Source organism: Heterocephalus glaber, unplaced genomic scaffold (assembly GCF_053883595.1).
Source record: "Heterocephalus glaber isolate CG9 unplaced genomic scaffold, H.glaber_assembly_v1.0 deba00001195, whole genome shotgun sequence".
In the NCBI taxonomy this organism is placed as follows: Eukaryota; Metazoa; Chordata; class Mammalia; order Rodentia; family Bathyergidae; genus Heterocephalus; species Heterocephalus glaber.
The window spans coordinates 926,146-935,407 of record NW_028258212.1 but is presented as its reverse complement, the minus strand read 5'-3'; the positions used below and the strand labels follow the sequence as shown (position 1 = coordinate 935,407).

General features: G+C 46.6%; 1 non-coding gene across 1 annotated transcript in view; it reads left to right on the top strand.

Annotated features, from left to right (window-relative positions):
- Window positions 1-9,262, top strand: part of LOC101724567 (uncharacterized) — a 24,088-nt gene extending 14,826 nt beyond the window's left edge. The window contains exons 2-3 of the transcript XR_002391953.2: window positions 3-109; window positions 638-9,262. This is a non-coding gene — a transcript (uncharacterized LOC101724567). The remainder of the gene's footprint in view (window positions 1-2; window positions 110-637) is intronic.

Below are 9,262 nucleotides of genomic sequence, written 5' to 3'. Positions count from 1 at the left end.
AGGACTGCAGTTTCCCTGTTTTGAAGAAGACGGTGACAGAGGCAGGGAGAGGTGCTCAGGCCACACCCCCCGTGGAGGACAGGACCCCGGTGGAGCTGCCTGATGACAGGTACAGTGCACACTGGTCCCCTGTGTGGGTCTTTCCAGGCTAAGCAGGGAGGTGGATTTTAGGGGAAAGTGTTGGAATTGACATTTTATTTCTTTTTTGTAGTTGAAATCATGATGAGGGCCAGGGATTTAGCTCAGTGGTGCCACAGGCCGCCTCATGAGCACAAGGTCCTGAGTTCGATCCCTGGTACAAAAAAAAAAAAAAAAAAAAAAAAGAAATCATGATGAATTGCTGTACAGACCCTCAAGTGTTATTCTGAAACAGTCTAAACTAAAGACTGGTATTCGTTGGATCCTTTGCATCTTCACTTTTATATACTTAGCATGTGAAAATCTGTGTTAAAATTGGTACATTAAAACCTCCCAGGATGCTTGTTTTTTTGATTTCATCCTTATAATCCCTGCAGAAGTTATTTTATGTGTTGGCCTGTGGTGTTATTTGAGCCTGAAACCATAGTAAGGGCTACAGCTCTCTCTGCGTGGGCCTCCGATTATAACATCTTTGTCTCTTTGCACGTTTCCCCGGAAGAATTCCACACCGCATGAGAACATTAAGAAAACCCACTGAAGATCAGCTGTGTGCTTGCACTTCCCTACACTGTCTTGGTAAGGACCAGGAGTAAGAGGTGCCATTGGGCTTCTCTATGAGGTTGTTTGCTCCTCACCTCTTGATTTGTGAGCAACAACTAAAAATGAAGAGCAGGAGAAAGCAAGACCTAGGCTGGCCACGAGAGGCAAGGGAGATGCTCACAGGGACGGCAGTGGCCCCCAGCTCCCCAGCAGAGGTGGACCTGAGACGGGAAGTCAGGATGACGCCTCCCTCTTCTCCCTGACAGCTGGTGAGTGTGTGTGTGTGTGTGTGTGTGTGTGTGTTCCCAACAACAGCCACCAGGATGCTCCCCTTGCTTCCCAAGAGTGGCCCTAGCCGCTGGCTCTAGGGTCTTCCTACCACCTCTGTGATGGCCTTTCGGCCACCGTCTAGGCTGCCGTGGCAGGAGCTGTGATTTAGGGACAGGACTCAGGGGCTGCTGCTGCCTCTCTGAGGAGTGGTAAAGATGCGCCAGACAGGGCAAAGACTGGGAAGGAAGGGGCCCACTTCCACTTCCCGCTAAAGTCCTCAAGCTCCAATGAGGACCCCTCTTGGAGCCTCCACGAAAGTGGCAACAACTGCAGCTTCAGCTCTGCCATTCGCAGAGGTGGGGGATCTTCGATAAGCCATGCCTCCCTTACAGTCTAGAAGACTGCCACCATGATATGTCCTGGGTATCTCACAGCCACTTGGGAGACATCTGCATTGGCTGGAGCAGGCCTACTACACAGATCTATCCCAGGTGACGCTGCCTTGCAACCTCCAGATGACTGCACTCCCCTCTGTCATGACTCCACAAGTCCCCATGTAAGTCCATGACATGCAGGAGACTGCACACGTGTGCCTGCTGCTCCTCTGTGTAAGCAGCAGCCCTCATACTTCAGCTGGTCCAGGACACCCCTCCTACTCTGCTGCACATGGGCTCCAGTAGAGCACCCCACTTGCTCAGGTGACCTGGTTGCCTACTCATGATTAGTATCTTGGGAAGAGTAGGGTGAGTGGGTGGCACTAAGAATGAGTTGGCAACACTGAAGGCCTTTAGCCCAGAAGAACGCTAGAGCTCGATGGAGCAGCAAAAAGCTGAGAGCGAGGGAGACCTGCACAGATCTGCAAAAAAGCCCCAGGGAGGCTAAGAGCCCCAGAAAGTTGCCAAAGGGGTAGGAACTGCAGCTGAGGAGCTGACAGGTGGCTGGAAGGCACCAGGAGCTGCTAATGCTTAAAGCTTAGAGCTGCAACACTGAGACCCTGCCTCTGGCCCTCAGGCACCTTTTACTCAAACACTTTCCCACATCAATGAGCCACCCTGCCTACATGCACACCTCGGCTCATGGGGGTACCTGCAATGTAGATTTATGGTGGCACAGGCTTTCAGGCATGTCCTGTTCTCAGAGACAGCCTGAACAGCCTGGTGAGCAGGGTTGGAGGTAGAATGAATCGGGTGTTTTAAAATCTACGCCTACCCCTGCAGCTTCCCTATCAGGGCCTTTGCTTTCTCCTGTTTTGCCTCTGTCCCTTCCCTAACTTCTGAGTTTTCTGAGACTTTTCTGATTCCCTTTTACAATTGGACTTAATTTCCTTTTGCAAAAGTATTTATGACTCTGGTTCAAAATGATCTTTCCTTGTACATCAAAATATGATCTTTTTATTTGCTGTTTTTGTTTAAAGCCATGGTAACGTAATTGAATTACTGTTGGGAGTAGCTGTTTCACAGAATTTAAGAAAACATCGAGCCAAATCTGTTTGACACAGCACTTCACAATGCTGGGATTAAATCCCTTTTGATACATGTTTTGATTGTTGAAAGATGGAACCAGGGAAGCAGTCTTGAGAAGTACTGGCTGGCGTCCCCATGCCTGCTGCCCAGGCCTGGCGAGGCCAGTTCTGGTGACCAAGAGGCTCTGGTGGTCAGCAAGCCGACCTGGCTGCGACTCCTCACAGGCTCCCCCGTCCTTCTGTGCCTCAGTTTCCCCATGCTCCTGGGGACCTGCTAGGAATCACCATGGTTCACTGCCTGCAGTTGCTTGGGAGGAGCTGAGTGAGCGCTTGGTGAGGGGTGAGGAGCATGAGAGGGTGCCTCCCTCATTTCCTGCTGTGGTTGGAAATGTTTGTCCCTTTGACCCCATGTTGTCATTTAGTCATCTTTGGAACAGCATCAAGAGGCAACCAGGCTGTGGGCCTTGTCCTCTGACTGCGTTAGTGTCACTGTCAAGGGTGAAAGTCATCCCTGAGGCACTGGGCTACTTGTAAAAGGCCAGCAGTACCCACGCTCTACCTCCCTCCTTCATCACTCTGGCCCTGGGTTCTTTCTATCCTGTCAGCTTTCACCATGGGAGACTCAGGAAGAATCCATCCCCAGATGCTGAAGCCTCGGCTCTGGGTTTAGCAGCCTCCAGAATGTGAGGAAACTGGTCTCCATCCTCTGCGAATCACCCACTCTCAGCTCTTTTTTTTTTTTGGTACCAGGGATCGAACTCGGGTCCTTGCGCTTGAGCAGCAGGCGGCGAAACCACTGAGCTAAATCCCCGGCCCAGTCTCAGGACTTTGTTACAACAACACAGAATATGAGGTGCCTACCCGGCTCATCACACTCTTACACAAGTGCTCAGCCTCCCGTTTGGAACCACAGCCATGCCCATGATCTAGTCTTCAAATTACTTATTATTGATTCAAACTTTTTTTTTTTTTTTGGTACTGGGGATCGAACTCGGGTCCTTCTGCTTGCATGGCAGGTGGCAGAACCACTGAGCTAAATCCTCGGCCCTTTCAAACTTGTTTTATTTCATTTTACTCATTATTTCTTTTTGCAGGACTGGGGATCGAACCTAGGACCTTCTCACTGAGCTATACCCCCAGCCCCTTTTTATTTTTATTTCTAGAGAAGGTCTTGCTAAGTTGCCCAGGCTGGGCTCATACCTATGATCCTCCTGCCTCAGCCTTCTAGAGGGCTGGGATTACAGGTGTTTGCCCCACCCCTAGCCTTATTTTTTAAATTAACAAACAGTGTGGCTTTTGCAGAGGGCTTTGTAGCTCTATAAAATTTGCTACTTACATGTATTCACCCACCGTCAAGACAGAGAACTGTCCCTTACCCAGGTACAGGTGCTGCTCTTTTGTAGTTACAGCATTCCTGACCCCTGACTGGACCTCGTGCACTGTTCTCCATCACTATAGTCTTGTATTTTCAAAAGTGTTGTAGAAATGGAATCACAGAGTATGTGACCTTTGAGCCTGGCTTCTTTATCTCAGCAGGGAACCTGGAGATGCAGCCAACTCATCATATTAGTAACTTGCCTCTTTCTGTTGCTGAGTGGTGTGGTCTGTTGCATAGATATACCAAAGTTTATCCTTCATCCAAGTGAAGGATGCTGGGTTATCTCAGTTGTTGATTACAAATAAAGCTGCTGTAAGTATTCTTGTGTAGGTCAAGTTGTTTTTTAGAAGTTCTTTTTTCAGATGTTTCTTTTAAAAAAAGTTCCTTTTGAGTATTACCGCTTCCTGCACAGGTTTTAAAATGTCCCATTAGACACCTCTCATTGAGAGGTAGCACCTCTGTCCCTTCCCCTGGAGTCTGGGTGGGCTGTCTCGGACAGTTACACACAGCAGATGTGATGCTCTGTGTCTCTGAGACTAGGTCACCAAAGGCCATGTGCTTCTGCCTTGTTTGCAGGAACACCCCCATGGAACACCCTTCCCACTTGGGAAGCTTGGTTGGTGGGGAGGGCCCTGTCTGCACCCAGCCTGCAGGCCTGCTAAGCCATCCCTTCTCCTGCAGCTCTGTGGCCACGGAGTGAAACCAGTTAGTCCCTCCAGAGAACACATATGCCCACTAAAGTACCAAGTGACCCCACAGCACCTCAGGAAAAGAAGAATCACCTGGTCAAATGTTGCCAGATTTCCTGAACCACATAATCATGAGATATAAGGCAGGAGTTGTTTTCCCATTAAGTTTGTATGCTTTCATTCCACAGTTACGGATGGAACTAGAATATTTTCAGTGAGCACTTGGGATTCACAGGAGCAAGAATCATGTTCCTTGACAGTCTGAAGCTTGGGAGCCAGCTCTGCTTAACAAGCTTCAGTTTGATTTTTTAAAACTGTGATTCCTCCCCATATTTGACAGGGCATTTTAAGTATTGTGTGATGGTGATGAGGGAATGGATTTACCTCAGCAATTATCTTGATGAGGAAATCCTCCAGTAGCCATCAAATGCTGTTAAACATGTTACTCAGATGTATTAGTCACTTGTCTGTTGCTGGAACAAATTACCTGACACCACAGCTTTAAGGAGGAGAGATTCATTTTGGCTCATGGTTTCAGAGAGTTCAGTCCATACTTGGGTAGTTCAAAGCCAGGAATGGCATCCCAAGCCTTACCTTTGAACACATGAGACTTTTGGGGGACATTTCAGATCTAAATTGTAATATTTTGCTCCGGCCCCCAAAGGCTCATGTTCATCTCATTATCCAAAATGCAGTTAGTCCATCTCTAAGAGGTGCCAAAGTCTTATCAGTTCCAGCAGTGTTGAAAAGTCTAAGTCCAAGGACTCCTCTGAGACTCAAGGAAAATTCTTAGTTGTGAGCCTCTGTAAAAATAAAAAAGAAAGTCAAACACTTCTAACACATAATGGCACAAGGTAAACATTATCATTTCAAAAGAGAGAAATAGGGGCATAAAAAGGAATGGGACCAAAGCAGGGCTGAAACACAACAGGGCAAATATTAAATCCTGCAGCTCCATGTTCAGCACTTGTGACAGATTGTGGTGAGTTCCACATTGTTTGTGCAGCCTTCCCCCTGTGGCCTTGCTGTTTGCAGCTAATGGGCTCTTTCTTAGGCTGGCTCTGCTCACTGCCTGTAGCTTTACTTGGCAGATGATACATGTTCTTGACATCTCCAACTTCCTGAGGTCCCCAGTGTACTTCAGCTTCATTCCTACAGCTCAGTCATTATCTTCTCAGGGGCTCCTTGCCTGGCCTCTCAAGCCTTCCTTTAAAATCTAGGTTGACACCTCCCTGACTCCACACCCTTTGCATTCTACATGCTATAAAATCAGCCCCATGTGGATGATGCCAAGTTCTGTCACCAGATCAGGCAGTAGCTAGTCCCCCTTGGACCATGGCTGCAGTGGCTTCTAAAGGCTTAGGTGGCTGAACTTGGAGGTACATTTACTTAAGCAGCCCTAAATGAGCATGGATCCATGGGGCCCTCATCTCAAAGCCTTTAAGGGATATTACCCATTTAGGCCCTGAGGCTACAAAAGGTGGGGCCTGGCCAATTTCTGAATGCCCTCAAGATGTCTTTTCTACTGTTCCAGTGGAAAGTACTTGACTTCTTTTCAATAGTACTAATCTTTTTGGCAACAATACTCTCCTTGGACCCAACTTTACACATGCTTCTTTTGTGGCTAAGCTGTAAAATTTTCATATGTTTTGGCCCTGTTTTTTGCTCCTAGTTTTCATTGTAAATATGGCTGAAAGCAGTCAGCAGTTCTCATGTCCAACCTGAACAATGGGCTGCCTTGAAATTTCCTCTGGCAATTGTATTAGTCTGCCACATTAAATTCAGCTTCACAAAGTTTTAGGACAAGGATAAAATGTAGGCAACTTCTTTGACAGAATAAAACACACACTGCCCCTAGTTCATTTCCTAATAGACTCTTCATTCCCTGTTGAAATCTCATGGGCTTTACTCTCTGCATTCCTATTAGCATTGCGGACTTTTGAGCTCCAACCAGAATCACCTGTCAAGCTCTGCTTACAGCATTCTAGTGCTTTTTAAGTTTCCACCTCCAAGCTTTGCCAAACTTCTCCTGCAAACCATTTCCAAAGGCTTATGAATCACAGCAATGATCAGATTCCAGGTACCAGTTTTCTTTATTAGTCACTTTCCCATCACTGGGACAAATACCCCAAACCCACAATTTAAAGGAGGAGAAGCTCATTCTAGCTCATGGTTTCAAAGGGTTCAGTTCATGGTCAGCTAGGTCCAACCAGAATTGGCATAGTGGAAGGACATGGCAGAGAAAAGGTACTTAACCCATGGTAGCTAGGAAGCAGAGAAAGAATAGAGGAGCCATGGAGAATACAGGTTTCCAGGTCATGTCTTGGTGACCCACCTGTTTCAACAAGGCAGCTATGAAATCATCAATGATTTGTTACCCAACACTGATAAGTACAGTGCCCTAATGATCTAATCACCTTCTAAAGCCTCGCTTTTGAATACATGAGACTTTTGGAGGACATTTCAGATCCAAACCATCGTACCATGGACCTACTTCCTGGAGAAGCTGGAAAAGAGGTTAAATGACCACAGATGTCACCTCTGCAGTGACTGGGTAGCTAGAAAGTGTCTGATGTCTGATTCTAGTTTGGTATTCCTACCTGCATCATGATACAAATTGCTGTAGTGACCAGAAATAAGCAGGAGGTTACATGTATAGCCATATGCTTTCCAGAGTACAGGTTAAGAATAGCAGATGGGAAGGCAGGGGTGGAGTATTCTCTGTCACTACACACTGAAGGGAGGGGTACTTGGGTGAAGACATGGGATGATGATATGGAAGTGGATCCTTAGTCATCCTTCCTGTGAGAGAAGGGTGCAGATTCCCAGAGGACATTTATCTGCTCACTATGTTGGTGACTGGGATTTGTTTAGTCATTGGTTTACCACCTAGTTACTGAGTACCTACTTTGCACCAGGTCCTGGGATGTGAAATGTGAAGAAACATGTCCAGCTCTCAGAGAGCTTGTGACCCTGTGAGGGAGACAGAAGAGTGGCAGAGATATATGGGATGGGAGCTTTGGAAGCAAAGACAAATGCTGCTCCTAAGCATGGTGTGAGGGAGTCGTCCAGAGTTGGAGACCATCACGACACTGAAGCTGACTGGGAGATGAGTGGCTGGTGGAGGCTCATCCCAAAGGACTGGAAGGTGCTTGACAGGTGTAGTGTGTACCAGTTGTTGGCCTTGCTGGGAAGAGTTGGGGAAGGATGGGAGCCAGAGAAGTGGGATAGGGAGTGTGTGAGGAGGACAATGACAAGAGCCAGGAAAGAGGAAGGAGCACAGGATGGTGTGGGTAGAGTTCTAGCTTCAAAGTCAGCAGGGGCTTCTGTTTCTCTCACTGTGGGAATGACACAGAACCCAAACATCTGTGTAGAAAAGCAGGAACATCCGTATAGGACCGTATGCTGCAATTCAGAAAGGAGGAATGACGGGCTGCTTTTTCCACTTCCTTCATCCTTCTTGACTTCTGAGTTCAAGGATTGCTCTGCACTCCCTCAGTTCTGCTTGGCCCTGTAGTCCAGCCAATTTCTTATTAAAGTTCTTGTGAACACAACTCATCATTTATCCTTGATCTAATCCCTAGTGTGAGGTTAAATTTTTTAAAAAACACATTTGGCTCCTAGCAAAATTTTCTCTAACTATGCTAATGAAACAGCAAATTGAGTTTTATGGGAAATCTATATTTAATATTAAAGTGAAGCTAATTGGTCATATCCTTCACAGGCTGGCATGTGGGGATACTCTGCTGCTTTTCAAGGTCTTCCATGCTGCAGCTCTATAAAGCTGGGGACAGGAACTTCCTGCCTAATCAGCTGGAACCTGACTGTGGTCAGGTCTATTTTGTGGATTTCTGTAACACCTTTTAGGATCTTTCCAATACTTATGTCTCAGTGCTTATTTTCAAATTGATGACTTTAAAAATCACTTAAAAAATTTCTAATTGATGTTGTTTTAAAATCTTGTATTTCTTGACTACAAATGGAAACCTTGGAAGGTTTAACATGTTACAGAATTGGATTCTACCCCGCTTAGTAGGTGTATCTGCAGCCTGATATTTCTGGACAACCCCTTAATAATGTGAGCTATCGTTGAGAAAGAATATTCTTTTCTATTCTAATTGATTCCAGTATATTTCTTTCTTTTTCAAATCAGGTGGCATAACTCCTAATTTTCTGCTCACTTGGGAATCCTTCACTGGACAAATTTGTATATTCCTAGGAAGAGTTTAATTGCTAAAGAGTACTTCTGACAAACCAAAACACACGTATGTACATACTATTGTGCCATATCCACATGCACACACACACACACACACACACCCAGAGAAGCACAGCCTTCTAATTGTTCTAATGTTCTTATTCCATTAAATGCTTACAGGCACCTGCTATGTACTCAAACCAAACTGTAGTTATAATGCTAAGTAAGAGGTCATCTCTGGCTTTGGAGAGCAGGAGATTTCAGCCTTGGGCTGTGAGGGTGAAAGTCCCTGCTCCCCAGGAACACTCCACTGTGCACAGTCCCTCAGGGACAGACACCCCACCCTGGCTCAGCAGCACAGGCCTCCTTCTCTGTCCTTCCCAGGGTGTGTGCGGGCTCTGGCCCATGGCCACCTGACCTGCAGCTCTTCACCTCCTGAGAGCCACATTCCTCATTTTCCAGTTGGGAACATGAGTGCAGCCACTCTGTGGGGTCGCTGTGAGGGGAAAAGGGTTGATTTCTACAAAGCCTTAACCATGCTGGCTCAGAGAGCATGTTTTCATGACTTCAGCTATGATTATTATCAC